Below are 17,059 nucleotides of genomic sequence, written 5' to 3' on the forward strand. Positions count from 1 at the left end.
CTCACAGATGTTCTATCTAGCAAAGAACCCCAACACTGTGAATGCAAGCGATCCACTCATATATTATCTCTGATATACTTTTAAGAACTTTTTATCTGTAGTTTCTGTAATTCTGTTACTGCGATCAAAAGGCAAGTCATATTCATTCAGACCCACTGATTCAATTTATCTTTGCAAACTGATGAAATGAGCCGACAGATTAAAGCATCACTGACTCTGTAAACCTGAAGTGAAAGTTTATGCCATGAGACACATTCTTTTAAAAAATGTTCTCTGTGAAGAGAGGAATCTTCTCACTAAGAAAACAATTATCATGGTTTGATGGTGTTCAAAATGTGGTTCTTGTATACGTTAGAGATTGTTTGTTTTAAATCTAAATCCCAATTTAGATATGAGGATTATATTTGTCATTTGTTGAATTGTAACACACACACACACACACACACACTGTACATCAAAGTTACAGAATGAGCAAATGCAGTGTGTAAAAAATGACACAAAGATAATGAGATGACGCTAGATTCTGACCAGAGAGATCAGTGGAGTTAACTACAGGCAGTGTTAATAGTGTCGTGGTGCTTCACTTAAAAGGAGTACTTCACTAACACCAAACTCCAGTAGAGGAAACAGTGGTAAAATATTGCACAGTGGCATCATAGAACCGAATAATATCAAATATGTACAAAGTCTTGCAAGGATCCATTTCAAACACTTTCTTTTCCCTCTGAATTGTTTCAGGTTTCAGGCGTGATGTTGCATCGCCAGAGAGATATTAGGAGTAGCACATAATGATTCAGAACGGTTATTTTTAAATGACGAGAGCAGGGAATTTAATGTTTGCCGAGAGTGCAACGTAATCTGAAGTCTCCCTGATTGCCGGTCTATAGTATGTGCAAAAAGCTATTTGTAGAAATGTGTGGAGATTAGAGCGTGTCCACCCCTATGCTGTGAAGGGTTACGCAACAGGATTGGCAAAGGAGACCGAAGAAAAGCGTAAGTAGAACAGGAGCTTCCTCCTACAATACAGAAACAGCTCAGATGCAGAAATCGTTTTTTTCCGAGCATTTGAAAAATCTCTTGTGTAAAATAGAGAAAAATAAATCTTATTTGTTTGATTTGGATAATCTTTTCTGCCAGTCAAAATGAGCACTCTTCTTATTGCTGGTAATGATCTTTGCTCTGTGCCAAATCTACAAACATTGTTTGTTTAATGACATTTCATGATTTCTGACTTTTTACCCCATTTGTAAAACCTGGGATGACAAATTGAATCATGCCTCAGCCAGAGCGCTTTATATCTGGAACATTACAGCACCACCCAATGTTTGAGCTATATATAGTGTCAATTATCATATGGACTAAATTTGTCTGCGCGGCACTCTGTTTGTCACGACGAGTATTGAGGGCAAATGAGACGCAAGTGCCCTGTGATTGCTCTCTTGTTATCTTGTTTGTGCAGTCTTTGGGGAGTTTTTGGCAGAACTGGGCCATTGCTGTGTGCGCCGTTCACCTCTCTAATGAAACCGACGCAAAATGTTATTTTAGGTTCAGTTATTGTACCTGTAGACGATTCAAGTGGGACAGAAATTTGCTCTAAAAAGCCTCTGAAACCATAAAACTCCAGTCATTTATTATCGAAGACAGCTCGGATACCTTTTAACGTATGTATTTTGCACCTGAAGTTTCCCGAAACAAATCTTGATGAGGCGATAAAACAAGAGAAGAGGGTGCATGAACAAAAGCCTAATTCAGTCAAAATAGATATCACAAGGACATTTTAGAGAATCTACTCCGAGTCATGTGGGTGTATGCTTTATTTGATACAACCTTTTCATGGAGGTGCATTTCTAGAGGCCAATTTTAGACTTAATGCTTTCCCTGATGTCCCATAGATAAGTAAAATATTTCACAGTGTGTTGTTGTATGCTGCAGCTGAAGCAGTTTGTAACCAAAGTGTTCCCTGGCCACAGCAGTGAGAGCTCCAAATTCCATCCACTGGGCCATCAGTGACTTATGAACAAAAGATGAAACATCTAAGCAGGCTAAATGGTACATAGAATTGAAGACAGATTAAGAGTATAATAGAACTGTCCTCATATTGACATAGACCTACCTTTAGCTCGTGTGTCTGTAACAAACACCCGCAGTGTGCAAATATCATTTGAAGTCAAAGCTTTGTCATGATTTGAATCTACTTTATTACTTTTTCTTCTGTGTGTGGTTAAGGGCTGAGCGTGAGGACTCTGGCAGCATAGTGTGGAAGGTTAATAGGAAGACGTATTAGACGATTCAGTTAAGCATCCAAATGATTGGCAAGGAAATTAAAGGAAAGCAGAGGTTGGAAGAGAATAAATGCCTGAAATGACCTATCAACTGTTTAAACTTGATCAAAACAGTTTCCTTAACAGTCATTCTCAATGATAAGAAAAAAGTAATTGCTTGCATTGCATTAGCTTTGCATCATTATGACAAAACCTGGGTTGTCTTAAGCGCTTTGCCTTTTATCCGGGTTGGAGTTTTCTTCTTTTTTTTTAAAGATTGACAGTCTTTGACCTTCTTTTATTATTGTTAGTTACCTACAGAATGAGGTAGACGAGACGTCTGGAGACAAGGTCCTTGTCCCTCAGCGGAGTTCATGAAAGCGACATGAGCCAATATCCAACGAGCCTCCAGTCCATGTCCAAAAGAAACGTGAGATGTTAGGGCCTGTGAGTCACCGCTTCAACAAATTGCAGAAGCCTGAGCAGAGAGATGGTCTCAACTACTCAGTACTTGATTCTTGAAGCTTTGAGAACACAGTGAAAGCTTCAGGCTCAGAGCAAATAGTCCTGAGAGACCTGAGCAGTGTGCACATCCTAATGTCAGCTATTCATGCTGTCTGCACTGTAAATCTACATGCCACCTTTACAGTCAGTCCTCTTTGTGTTGGTCCTTCTCCAGACCAAAGACTATTTCAAGAGAGATCGTTTGAAAATAAGCTTGAACAACTTGAAAATGCCACAAGTTGTGATTGCATTAACATGTTCTCATATAATACATTAATTAAACATAAATTGTACAATATGTTACTGGACATGTTAAAGATAATCATGTAATTATTTAATGGTTAGCGTATTCTTTCACAAAACATTATTTAAAAAAAACCACACTTACCCTGCTGAAACAACTAAATGTGTCTTCTTCCCCATGTTCCACTGGATCTACTTTTCTCAAATTAAATTCAATCAGAGGGAAGGTGTTGATACATTTTTGATGTGAAATCTCAAAAATGTGATTAATTATTTTCTTGCACCTTTCTCTCTTTCTGTCGCTCTTAGGAGAATAGTACATTGAAGGCCACACACACACTGAGCCACTGGTTTGCCAACACTGACTTTTGAATGGTGTTTAAATAAATGTAAGTATTTTTGGAATAAATGATGCAGCTCTTATCCTGTAGGCTTGTGAAACCCAACACACATGTTAAACATAGTTCACATATGCATGCTTTGTGGACCCAATTAGAATCAAATAATACGAATAAAATTCCTCAAGGTAGTAAGAGCGTGGTTTGGATATCCATATCTGCAGTGATATTGGGTGCTGTGTAGCCTAAAGCATTTTCAGCGAGTATATTCTGTAACAATACTCTGATCGTGCATCATTTAGATTTGCCCACTATTGTTTTTGTAATCATATTTTTGGCTCTGAAACTCAACAAAACCAACAACATCACACAAATCTTTAGACAAATGCTGTTGCCTTCTTTATTTGGCCTGTTACAGCGACTCCTCTTTATGTGAGTCTACACATTCCACACTTATTTTTTGCATCCTATTAATAATAATTATTCTCATTCTTATAATTAATAATTTTTCATTTGTGTTGTTTTTATTACGTTGCTTCTCCATTCATGAAGAGAAACGTCTAAGAGAGTTTCTTGTGATTTCTATACCAAAGTGAGCACGTGTACATATATACATGCATATGCACACATGTGCATGAGCATTTGTGCATGTGCTATCAAGTGCAATGCATATAGCCAGTGTATTAAGTGTTACAACCAAGCTGCTGGAGGTGAATGCACAGTCAAATTGAAATGAGGAAGCTCTTTCTTGTAAATGTGTCGAGCCTGTCCTCTAACATCAGAGCTGAAAGTGTACCCTTTGGGCCTGTGTGAGGGGTGGTATTGGTATCTAGAGGGTAAACATGCTATCTCATTCATGATCAGAATCCCAAGGACATTCTACCTTGACAGAGATTGAATCCCTGGGTCGCTGTGATGGATGCAGCAGCTTCTTTGCTGATAACACACAGATGTACAACGCCAGTGAATTTACACGACCTGGCACTTTGGTGTCAGGAAGTTTACTGTTTCATATTTGTATTTATGTTGTTGAAATGTTGAGAATCTCCAAACTAATGAAAGTCTGGAATGGATAACTGATAAACAAAAAAGCCACATCCATGAAAAGGCAGGTCTTCAGAATGAAACTAAACACAGTGACGTTTAGCCGTAAAATTGACTTTTGACTCATTTCTGACTTATTGTAGTTTTTGAAAACAGTGCTGTATGATCTGTCCTTGAAGTCAAATTGATGTTTGTTTTTTTATTTGTATTGTTGTGGTTGCCTACATTTCATCTTTAAAAAAAACAATTTTGTCCAAAAAGATCGTCAAAACCTGTCAACAAATGCAAAAATAAGCCAACACCATCTGCATATTCATACCGTATGTTTCCCAACTGCTTCATATAAAAAAACACAGATATCCTCCCCGGGAGTCATATGAGTAAACAAACATTCAAATCCTGGCAGAAATATAAAATCCTACCATTTGCATGAGCTTTTTTTTATTTACATTTTGAGATGGCAGAGATCATACCAAATTGACATGAAAGCCCAATGAGCCATTTGGGTGCAGCGTTTCACTTCAGAGAGCCTTTCAAATCAACCGCTCTCTCATCTCTGCCAATGAATGCTGCATGTCATTAAAACTTAATGCCACAACACAGGAAGCGACTCAGTAGTTTTATCAAGAGTGAAAAACTGTGACTTGAAATCCACATCAGGAGAAGGAGAAAAAGACATGAAGAGGAAATGAAAAGGAATAACCACTGAGCTCATCTCTGCCGTTATACATGTTTCATTGCATGAAATATATTCAGGGCTGAAATTGGGTTCAGTGAAAATAAATGGAGCTCAAATATGCATGCAGGACACATTATCCTCCTCCTGCCAAAGAAAGGTACAGCTAATTGCTGGTTATTGGTTGTAAACAGCAGGTAGATTGTACTCACAAGAGTAGCAAATATAATTCTGGTAAAAGCACGTTTTCATGTTAAACATTGTCAGAAGACCACATGCCAAAGTGAAAGCACCATCTCTAAATCTTCAGTGGAATTATGAGAGAATTATGTGAGTATGCTGCGGGGTTTCAATACAAATCGAATCCTTTTTTTCTATTCAAGTCTTCAGTCTATTATGTGCTTTGCTAAATCTCCGTGTAAACTTTTCATGCAATCAAAATGTGGTTGAAAGAAGAGTTTGTTGCAATGGTTCATTGGATCTCTTCTGTCGTTTCAAAGAACCTTGGAGTCAGAGATGGAGAAAGCGGACCTGAATAAAGAGCAATCAGGTCTGACCTGAGCCAAACCCTAAGAAACCCTTAAAGCCTGAGAGACAGGAGAAGAGGAAGACGGAGAATATGGGGGCAGGATGTGACTGGGAAGAGGAAATATCTTTGATGCCTGCAATCTCAATCTGGTCAATCAGCAATCAGAGCGCACTGAAACACTAATGAGGGGTTTCAACACAGGAGTCAGCACCACTGCTGCTGATGCAGATGTGATATGACAGTTAATTCAACTACGAGCGGAACATTCGCTCGGCCTGTGCAGTGCTGCGGCGGAGCCAGCTGCAGAGTCTCTTTGATTTCCGAGGGTTATTTGAGAGACAGAAAAATATTGCATTCCTGCAGGTATGGAACCAGAATCAGAGGAACGTAGCAGTCAAACGGCCCGGAGAGAAGTGATAATGATGTCTCACACGCTGTGATGCGAGAGACCCAGTTTTATAACATCCTCCGTCTGGCTGATAACAGTGATACTGCAGTATACATAGCTCATCAAACAGAACAGACTTTCTATTTCTTACATTTGGTCTTTCTTTGTTTCATAATTCTGAATATCAAGGCAGTTTTTAAAAACAGTCCTTATGTCACACTGTGTCATCAGTAACTGGCCTGCTGGCTACAATAACATGCCCCATTGTGTCATATAAGCACGGCTGCATCTATTTGCATGTGTATTTCTGAGTGTTTGGGGGGGAAAGAGAGATCCTTGAATAAGCACAAGGGAAGGAAAAAACATCAACAGGAACAGCAGAGCACTTGTCTTGTGTTTTAATAAAGCAGCCTGTTGGGGCAGAACCTACGCGTCAGCATTGTCCGAGCTTGAAAACGGTGTATGTTCGCAGCTTGAGCAGCGACTCCACCGCCTTAACAACCCAGCCTTATAAAACGGGCAGTTAAAACCCACCGTTGCTCTCCAAACGGCAACATCTGTCCCGAGCAGCTGTCCTCGCTCGTGCTCTCGTGTGCTCAGGTCTGGCCACCTATACCGACCTCTTTTGCGTGGCTTTGGGTTCAAACATCGCCAGGACTGCTGCTGCCAGTTGTTCAGGCACCAGAGCAGGTGATGTGACTTGGCTGCATCCAGTCATCGCTCAGCCGTTTGTTCTGCGTCATGAGCCCCAGGTGTAGCACGTCGCAATCATCCAGCTCCGCTTGGAGGGAGGCCTTGTTCAAGCGTGAGCAGCTGAACTCTCACGGGGGTCAAACAGATGGGAATGCCGGATATAGAAATTGTATTGGATTAAACTGATTCGTCAAACAATATCAATTGTATCATCGTTTCCGTCTGGTTTAGGAGTCCAAAATTCTCTTTAGATTGCTGTACCCTTCTTGTGGTTGGCTATGTAATAAAAGCAGCTGTATCACGTAGTATACAAATTACAGCCAATGTGATCTCTTTGTTGTTTGTTTTCTACCCAGTGTTGGTTTCTCTCTCTCTCTCTCTCTCTCTCTCTGAACAAACATCAACTGTTCGATTATGAGCGGACGTGCACTCCAGTCACCTGCATGACAGCCCATCCACCACCATTACCTCCACATCCACTACCTTCTGCTTTGCTACATGAAAGACACACTCCCTCCTGCACCGCCACTGAATGTTGGCACGAGATGAAAATCATGACCTGCGTATTTCTGTGGGATAGTAGTAAACATTTGAGAATGCAATACATGTTCTTCACATATGCAAATATTCTGACTGCTCCAAGAGAGAAACTAATTCCACCAACTCATGTGTCATTTCTAAATTGTTATCGTTTTTATTCACCGTCAGTTCTGTGACTGTACACATAAGGGAGAGGGACTCAAGATCTCCTACTACTTGTAAAACAAACGTAAATATTAACTGGTACAAGCTGGACGATTAAAGGGACGAATGAAGAACACATTCAAATCCCCAAATTCAAATGTTGCACATAACTTGGTGTCTGTCACTTATGTTGATGTGCATTGTTTGCCTGTATCAAAAATGAATCTAAAATGTAATTTAGTTTATTTCATTCATTTACTTGTCTTTTTGTCTCTCATCCACTGAATTTCAGCTGGCTAGCTTACCGTTCGTAAACCACATTGTTGTTGTGTTTGTTCCTTGTATTCGTAATTATGGGCTCTATGCCTCCAAGGCTACACTCAGAAATCACAGGTATTTTCATTTCACATGAGACAGAAAGAAGAAATCAGCTGGGGTTTAAATCAACAAAAGCAGCCGATGTGGACCTTACAGTTAATTGTTCTATCTTTATGTTGTTAAATTACACGTTGTTCTATGTGTTATATCATGTTGACTCTCATGACATCCTCTGTAATTCTCCATGGAATCATCCTTGTTGTTGATTGAGAAACTAAGACAATTGAAACAGCAGTGGATCTATACTATTGTAAATATATATGTTTCAAATAATGCAGAGAAAACCGAACATATTAGGCTTTACCTCCATTTATGCAGTGGAAATTAAAAACAGGCCAAATTAGCATGCTGGCCTGGCCCACTTAATATGCATCTGATAGGCAATATGTATGTGCATTACGACATGTTTATAGAAACAAGTGCAGCTGCATGCCCGTGTTCATGTGCGTTCACGTGTCAGTGGTGTGAGCTGAATCATCAAAGCTTTAGTGATCATGAAACCTAATTTACTTTTTTTCATGAGATATTTGCACATGGTGAATATTTCACCAAACCAATCCCAGTATTACACAGATGAAATGTAATTGGCTAATTGTCAAACCGCTGTGCAGTCTGTCGGGGCCACACATATCACATTATTGAGACAGCTGATGTGAGAGCGGTTGCAGCATGTGCTGTTGTCCGGGAACACACTAACTCGATCTCCCTCGCAGGCCTGAATTAAGAGCCGTCTGTGAGTTCTGATAAGAGACAACTAATTAATGACATTTTAATTACCGAGTCATTTGGATTCTCTGCCTTTGTTTTATAACAAGGACAGTGAAATAACCTTTAGGTTGTGTACAGTGGGCCACCCTATCTCTGCAGCCCCTCTGTCCTATAAAAGACAACAACGGGTGCAATGTTAACATATGTTAATATCAATCAAAACGAAGGCTGTTAAAACGGAAAACAAGTGTGGCAAAAGGATTCTTATCTGTTGTCCAATCAGTATATTTTCTTGGTGTGACAACCTCATTGTCAGCTCTCTGCAATCCATCGATATCTCGTTATCCTTGTGTTTTGATCTCTGCATCGCTAACATCAAAGTCTTTCACTTGGTTTCACACCTCATGTTACTTTTCACACAATCACACTTTCTTTTTACCCTTCGCAAAATCTGTCATTTCATCCAACAGCTCAAACACTCTTCATTTGTTTCGTATCACAGTCACTCATCACAAATATGTGCGGCAGTATATTCATTTCAACATCCGCGGAGAAGTGTTCTCTTTTCCAGGATGCGTGTGAACGAGAGGATTTCTGACGTACAGTGTTACCTCTACACGTGAGAGCACGATGTTCAAAATGATCTTATGAGATCCGGAGTTTTCTTAGGATAACCTTAACTCGGATAACTTTAACTATACAACTTAACAAAACATTTTGAATTCCCTTTTCAGTTCCAACCTCTCCTCTGCCACGTGGAATAACTGTGCCAGCACGAAATGGACTCTTTGGCTGGTGCATGAGATGTTAAGTGGATGATTGTATTTTTTCATCCTCTCCTCGTAGTTTTTTAGCAATAACACTCTGAGCCAAGTCTCTTCTCTTACTTACAAAATCAAAATTGGCTTATTTACAATATTGTAGTATTGTATAGAGAGAGTATGCCAGACTGATATTTTGTGGACTCCTTGTCGAGCGTATTGCTGATTAATTATTCTGATAAAATCCTTTTTTCAAGTTCATATTTACAAAGACATTTTTTAGTTTATTGTAAATGCATCAGATAAATAATTAAAATAATAATAATCGAATAACGGTTTTGTAGGTTGTGCATGTCACACTCAAAGTTCTCTGACCTTTAACAAGTCCACAGCCCTGCTGGTGGTATTGTAAGGCCGTGCTTAAGAGCAGCAGTGTTTTGAGCTGGACTAACATCAGCATGCTCTCAATGACTATGCTAACATGTTGATGTTTTACAGGTAGTTCAGTTCACCATCTTAGTTTAGCGTGTTAGTATTAGCCAATTTGTACTAAATACAAAGTACAGGGTGATTACAAAGTGATTACGATTCATCCGGAGGAGGGTATGCGTGTGTGTATCAAATTTCAAGGCTACCCATCCAATAAAACAAATGGAATAAATGTAGGTTAAAATACTAAAGGAATCGAAAATGTCAACCTCATGGTGGGAGAAATCAACACCAAAGTGAGAGAACCTCAACCTTTGGGAACAACCAAGCTCTGTACAAAATGAATCAAGTAGATTGTTATATCATGATATTTTTCACATCAAGTAGATGTGAAAATTAGAACCTGCTGGTGCCGCTGCAGGAAAATCACCTCTTTACCCCGTATCATCAGAAGTGCTTTCCTCTAAATGCGTCCAGCTCATCTCCTCTACAGCATCATGGACGACGCTCAGAAGACATGCATCCGGTGATCTTCCTCAATGTAGCCCGAGAGGACAACACTTCCAGCATAGCAGACGTTTCATTAGGACAAGAAAAAGAAGATGAGGTAAAAAAAAACACATTTGCATAGAAATAGCATGAGTGAAATAGCAATCAGATGGTGCAGGGCCATGCTGAAAGTGTCGTCCTCCTGAGACAAGACCAGGGTTATATCTTCAATTGAAAAGAGAAAGGGGATAAAACCTTTCATAGATAAGATGCACAAGCGCTTTCATCTTTTTTTCACTCCTTGTTCTCATATTGTCTTCCATTCTTGCTGTTGTTTTACTCTCCACTCACTTCTTCATTACTTATTTATCGCTTGTTTTTGACAGAGCTTGTTCTGGGATTACTATGCTGTGAATGGAATAACTATGAGCTGTAACTATCTGATGCAGAGAGAGATTTTGACTAAAATGCTATAGGCCAGCTTCAACATGTGAAACATGGTATGCATGGATTGGTTCTTAGTGGAATATATCAGTCTATTGTCAGTGTATTCATTTGCTTTATCTGGATGGTTAGGGAGGATCCCAGATTCAAATGCTAAATTCAAAATGATCATTTCTTTTTAAACTGTGCCGAGGTAAACCCACACGATGCTTATGGGAAAAGAAACTTGAGGATTGCACACCTCGCTTTAGGGTATTCAGGTGTGTTTAAGAATAAGACAGTGAACGTCCCTTTTGTGATTCAGTGTGTGTGTGTGTGTGTGTGTGTGTGTGTGTAGGTGTGTGTGTGTGTGTGTGTGTGTGTGTGTGTGTGTGTTTGTCTCGTCTTGTGAATACAAAACTATGTTTGTGCTCATGTGCACTTGAAGAGCACAATGAGCACTCTGTTATAATTCTAACATGATTAAAGAACCTTTCGAGTTGCAAAATCAATGTGGCTGAGAAGCCAATGCCACAGAGGGCACATGTCATTCATCAGGCAGAGGGAGAATAGGGCTAACGAGCTAGCTGTGGTCTGCTGCGGTATCGCGTTGGGCCACATGGTCCTGTAATGCCGTCATGAGGAGAAATGGCTGAGGCATGAGGAGAAGCCGAGTGGCGGGGTGAAGGCCACTAATTCCCCTCATCTGGAACCAGAGATAAGAGACAGATTAAGATTAACAATGTCCAGCCTGTTGAAAGAGTAATTATGAGGCGGTCTGTGCAGTTGCTAACTTCTGTACTGTTGGTAGCACCTCACAAAGGCATCCAAGAGAATGTCCCCCCCCCCTCCCTTTGTTTTCTCTTTAGTCCCCTGCTCAGAGTCTTTGGAGTCTTAGCTAAGCCTCTTTCTTCATAGGTTTCACATGTCAGCTATTTCCACTCTGGCTGGCTTCACACAGTATCTCAGCTTCTCTCATCCTCTATTAGAGGCAGTATATTAGTTTTTAGCTGACAGCTGACATTACAAGTTTATCTATCAAGATCCACAGAAGTTGTTTTTTTCTAAATCTTATGAATGCTTAAGTTTCTGTTTTACCATAAACTGTGCTTATTTTATTCATTTCATTTTCTAACCCCTTGGGAGCAGTGCAACCCAAACACCTGAAATGATTGATATGGGAATGTGTTAGCAAACAGTTGCCAATGTACACATCAGGCAGATGCGTGGCATGTTTCTGGTCACCTCGTGTTCAAAATGCACTCTCCTCGTTATTCCTGAGGGACCATACATCTCTTTAGCTGCTAAAGACTTCTATGTTCACCTGATAGTTGCTTCCTTGGCGCTGGACAGGTAGTTTATCACAGCTTTGTTGATTGAAAACAGCTGCCAGCTGTGGCTGGAAATGGATTTATGTGAAAAGTGACCCTTACAAAACAAAACTGAGCAGAAAGATGCTAAACGCCCTGTAGAGCTGAGGAGAACTTCAATTTACAAATATTGATTAGAGCAGCTTTAAGAATAGGTTATCATCAGGCTTTGAGCTTGTCAGCACTCACAACTTATGAACATCGAGTTACGCAAGAGAACGAGGGACCAAATCACCCTCATTTCCATAAAATGTACTTGACACCAAGGACGACATACAAACTCCTACAGCCAATTAAACTGCATCATTACTCTTCTGAAGCTAATCTGAGACACCTGTACCAGCCGAAGATAGCGAACACTCGCTAGTATCAATCACAAAAACAAAGGAGGACAAACGTGGACCTGCAAGGAGTTCTCTGAGGGACTGTGGGAGACGTAAGCAGCTGACTGCTGTATACCGTGCTGCTGCTGACATCAGGTTTGTAATTTTTGACCACTGAAGCGATTTTACTGTAGCTCTTGTTGCCTGGCCGAGAACAGAACAACAGATGGAGAGACCAGAGACTTTCCTTTTGAAGCTGTTCTCTGCCGTTGGGCACTTAAGTGCAGCCTCAGACTGCCTTCTGAGCCTGAGGGAGAAGGAGCGCCAAGTCGGCTTGGAGGGGGTATAAGGCTGTCTATACGTGCACACAAGCTCACCAGAATATGTGCGTGTCCTATATATACTGTATGCCGTTATATATACCTGTTATATATATTCTGTGCTTGTCTCGACCTATTTAATAAAGTTGCACAGGCAACAGTACAGTATGGCTCCGTTCAGCTGTATGCGTATCTGTGAATATCTTAGTGTGCTTTTTATATCCAGCCTTTCCTTCCTTTCCCATGCACAATGCATATCTGTCACCTGTGCTCTGTCTGAGCGACTAACTCTCTCTGTATCAAAGAGTTTTCTGACCTGTAGGGGACTTATCTTCAAAATTGTTCATGAAGACACGCAAGTACACAAACACAGACACCTGGCTGCCTGCACAGCAGTAGTTTGATGAATTCAGTGTAAATGATCCCATTTTTCCGCCCAGCAAAGTCTATTTTTTATCAGTGTCAGCTGATTTTCACTCCGCTTCTAGGCTGGCTGTGCTATTCGCTGTTCTTATTCTTTTAAGGTATTGTTTTGGTTGAGCTTTTACCTCGCGGGTTGATAGACAGTAGAAAACCCAAGGTGACCTATGGCTGCACCAAAATGTACATTTTTAGTCATTTCCACAATTAGATGCACTTTACACAAAATGATTAATTGCACTAAAATGTCATTTCTTTATTAAAATTTTTGTATTTAGTTAATTGTTTGTTGAAACATTTATTTCATCCAATTAATTTGTTCTGCAAGATGAGTTCTAAACAACAACACATGAGTACCATAAACATTGCAGCCGTCTCAATATGAAAAGGCATTTTTGTTACACGAAAGAAATCTCACTATTACAATAAAAATACCTCAAGTTGACAAAATGTCTCATTATAAGGGCACAAATATAAAGTAAGAAGAAAATGTGAAAAAACAAAACAAGAAAGAAAGTCAACAAGAAAGAAGTTAATGAGAAAATGTAAGAATAGTGTCGCCACTGCGACACAGTACAGCAAGAATGATGTACTGTGAGCATTTTAATGAAGAAGGCTAAAACACACAATTAAATCTTACTCTTGAGACTGATTAGTATGCAAATGCTATAGGACAATCTCCACTTTTTTCTTTTCGGTAGAGACATAGAGAAGATGTTATCTTCTCATGAGACAGCTTTGTCTGTCATTTCGTTGTCCCAGAAAACCTCTTGTTATGATCATACACTGTTTATAACTTCTAGTTACTAACCATGATTACCTCAACAGATTCTGTTAGATTAAAGGAAATAGTGGATTTTTTTGTGGCTATTTTCATTCAGCGTTTTAGTATTAGACTTCTTCTGCCGTTTATGAGTTTGTAAAATAAATGGAATTGCTGCTGACTGTAGTGTAATATAGCAACAACCTACATCAAATTATGTACAGAAACCAGCATCGCACATGCTATTTATCAAAGTTTGGACAGAAACACCACACGAAAAATTGTCCATGGTTACATATCATTATATCATTTCCACTGTCTTGCTATATAGCATGAGCCAAACATCATTAATATAGTGCTATTTAATGCAGATGAGCTGTATTGCCAGTTTATTGCACACACACTGCTTTATATTGCTGGTTCTCTGCTAGCCACACTGTCTGATCTCATTTTTCAGCATGTGCTGTGGAGCCAAACACACCCATTGCATCCAAGTCAAATGGTGCTGCTCTATGGCGCACATGGATAATTGGTACATTTTCACAGCCTCCAGCCATGAATGGTCAACAAATGAGACTCTGTAGAACAGGGGTGTCAAACTCATTTCCACTCTGGGCCACATCAGCATCACGGTCGCCCTCAAAGGGCCGGTTGTAACTGTAAGACTGTATAACTAACTTCTCCCTAACATATTGTTAAATAACTCTCTCTGCATTTGATTATTGTTTATTCAAGTGTAAACATATTGTACATGCAGTTATATGAATGTAAAATGATATTTAAACACATTTCTGTTGTTATAACATAAATCATTTTAATTGAGGGTTAAGAAACACACATGACTCTATCAAAGATCAAACTATTAAAGAAAATAACAAAGACAAATATCAAACACAAGTTATTACATTAACTTTGTTCAAAGCTGTTTGTGTCACCTCTCTGCATCACTCATGTTCCTCCCTGTCGTCGTCCTGTGAATGGCAGCTACATCCAAGAGCTGCTCACTGAGAGTCAGGTCTGATGAACATGGATAGATGCTCTGTATCCGTGTTGTCTGTGCTTTCATCAACAGATAATGAAGAAGACGAGTACCTGCTCGTCTCTTAGCTAGCTGTGTTGTTAGATTGCTGCTAGTTCATGAACTCGGTCTGCGATGGTGTTTCTTCACAAACTGACATTTGTAAAAGTCTGTATCTGGTCGGAGCACTGCTCACATACCTTCAGCATGCACTGGGCTGTAGCTGTGTAAATATATTCTGCTGTGATTGCAGTCTGCCTTTTAATTCTTGGACAGTTTGATGTTTTTCTTGGAGGCTAAATTTAGCTCCGTGTTTGGTGTCAAAATGCCGACGTGAATTGTTCATCACCGACACGCCTCATAACACAGAAGACAGACCTGTTTTTCTCCTTGAAGCACAAACATGTATTCACTTTCCCATCTTTCATTACATTTTCTTCCCTCTGCATCAATTTTTGTCTTCGTGGACATTTTGGGATTATTTGTCGATCTTTTTCAATTGTTGGAAAACCTCTTTTCGGGCTGTTGCCTCTCCTGTCTACCTGTTGTGATAATGTTAATGTCGGTACACAGACAACATGCTATCTCATAATTTCAACTTTCTATCTCATAATTTCGACCATGGGGATACTTTTATTTTCAAGTCTAACTTTTAATTCTTTTTCCAAAAAAAAAAAAAAATCATTTTTTTCTTCTTTTTTTTTCTTTCTTTGCTGGCGGATTCGTGGGCCACATAAAATGACGTGGCGGGCCGGATTCGGCCCGCGGGCCTTGAGTTTGACACATGTGCTGTAGACACATGCCTTATCAAGGCTCTCAGCATCTGTGACTGTAAAACCTCAGGCCAGTTGTTACACATCAAACCCTGCTATTTTATGGTTTTGGGGGCTGCAGTGAGGGTTTTCCATAAAGCTCAAGACCTTAACACATTATTGTTATACATTTCTTCATGGCTCCATTTGCCAACATTCTGATTCTTCTGTATTACACCAGAAAAACTCTGATAATGACCAAAGACTTGGCCCTTCTTGTCAAATCGCTTCTATGCTTGAATCATGGTCGTGCACCTTTCTGTATCCAGCCAGTTGCTGAGTCACAAGAACAAATTGTGTGTGAGATTATTTTTCATCTAGCTGCTCGGTTTCCAACCCTTACCTTGTCATTTATACGGAGAAGCCGAATGCAAACCGGACTGCGGAGCGGTATGGCAGTGAAAAAGGGAGTCAAAGTGTGCGCATGGTTGCTGTTACAACACCTGGAGGAGAAAACAGAAGGAAAAACCAAACATCCGATCTTAACTCCGTCTCCAGATGGTCTTCCAGTCATACTGAACAGTTCAGTTACTGCTGCATGGTATCATTGCGCACACACCGCTCACTCATCGCACCCGCTCTCCAGCTCAGTGTCTCCCAGCACACTGCAATAAACCCCTCATCATGTCGTACATTGGTGTGTGGCAGTGATTGGATAATGATGTAAATACTTGAATATTTAGGCTGAAGTTTTTCTGCTCACACTGTAGTAGACTTTGCAGAAGTTAGCACACTACTGAACTACAGTTGCCAGGACAGTGTAACACAATGTGACCCATTTTTGTATCTGCTCTTGAATAGAGGCCAATGATCCAAGTTCTGCAGATGGACATGTATATTCATTTCACAAATGGCTCACAATGCTAAAGGACGTACTGTGGGGAGGTTTCCATTCGCACCATTTTGGATCCAAAATTGAATTAAACAAAGAAAGTGCTAGAAGTTACACAACATATAGAAACATAGTGGTAAATTATTGTATGGATTGAAGTCCCTTAATAGCTTTCATCTTCTGGGCCATTATAATATGAAGTGATGATATTTACTACATACCATGGCAATAGACGGTTCTGATTCTGACGCTGATATTTTGCCGATGTATGTCTCCCTGTGACCTGGAGCAGGTCATAGGATTAATTGCCTTGGCATTCCTGGTGATCCCTCTCCAACCTTAAAGGTCTTTAGGTATGGGCATCACACACCCGACTGGAATGTCATGGTCAGGAAAGACTGAACCCCCCCCCCCCCCGAATCAAACACCCAGACTGAAGAAAAAAGTCAAAAGAAATGAGTCACCAAGAGAGCTACAGTGTGACATTTGATGACCTGTGCAGTGCAGATACTTCAGAATTCTGCCCCATGCAGGATATTGGATGGTTTGTCTACTCATGTGTGAAAGTATAGGAGAGCTGAGGGGGCTTCAGGAGGAAATGCTTGATGATCCACATCCTATAGTTTAGCCTGGAAATATCACTGATAGAAAGG

This window comes from Melanostigma gelatinosum (assembly GCF_949748355.1).
Source record: "Melanostigma gelatinosum genome assembly, chromosome: 6".
Lineage (NCBI taxonomy): Eukaryota > Metazoa > Chordata > Actinopteri > Perciformes > Zoarcidae > Melanostigma > Melanostigma gelatinosum.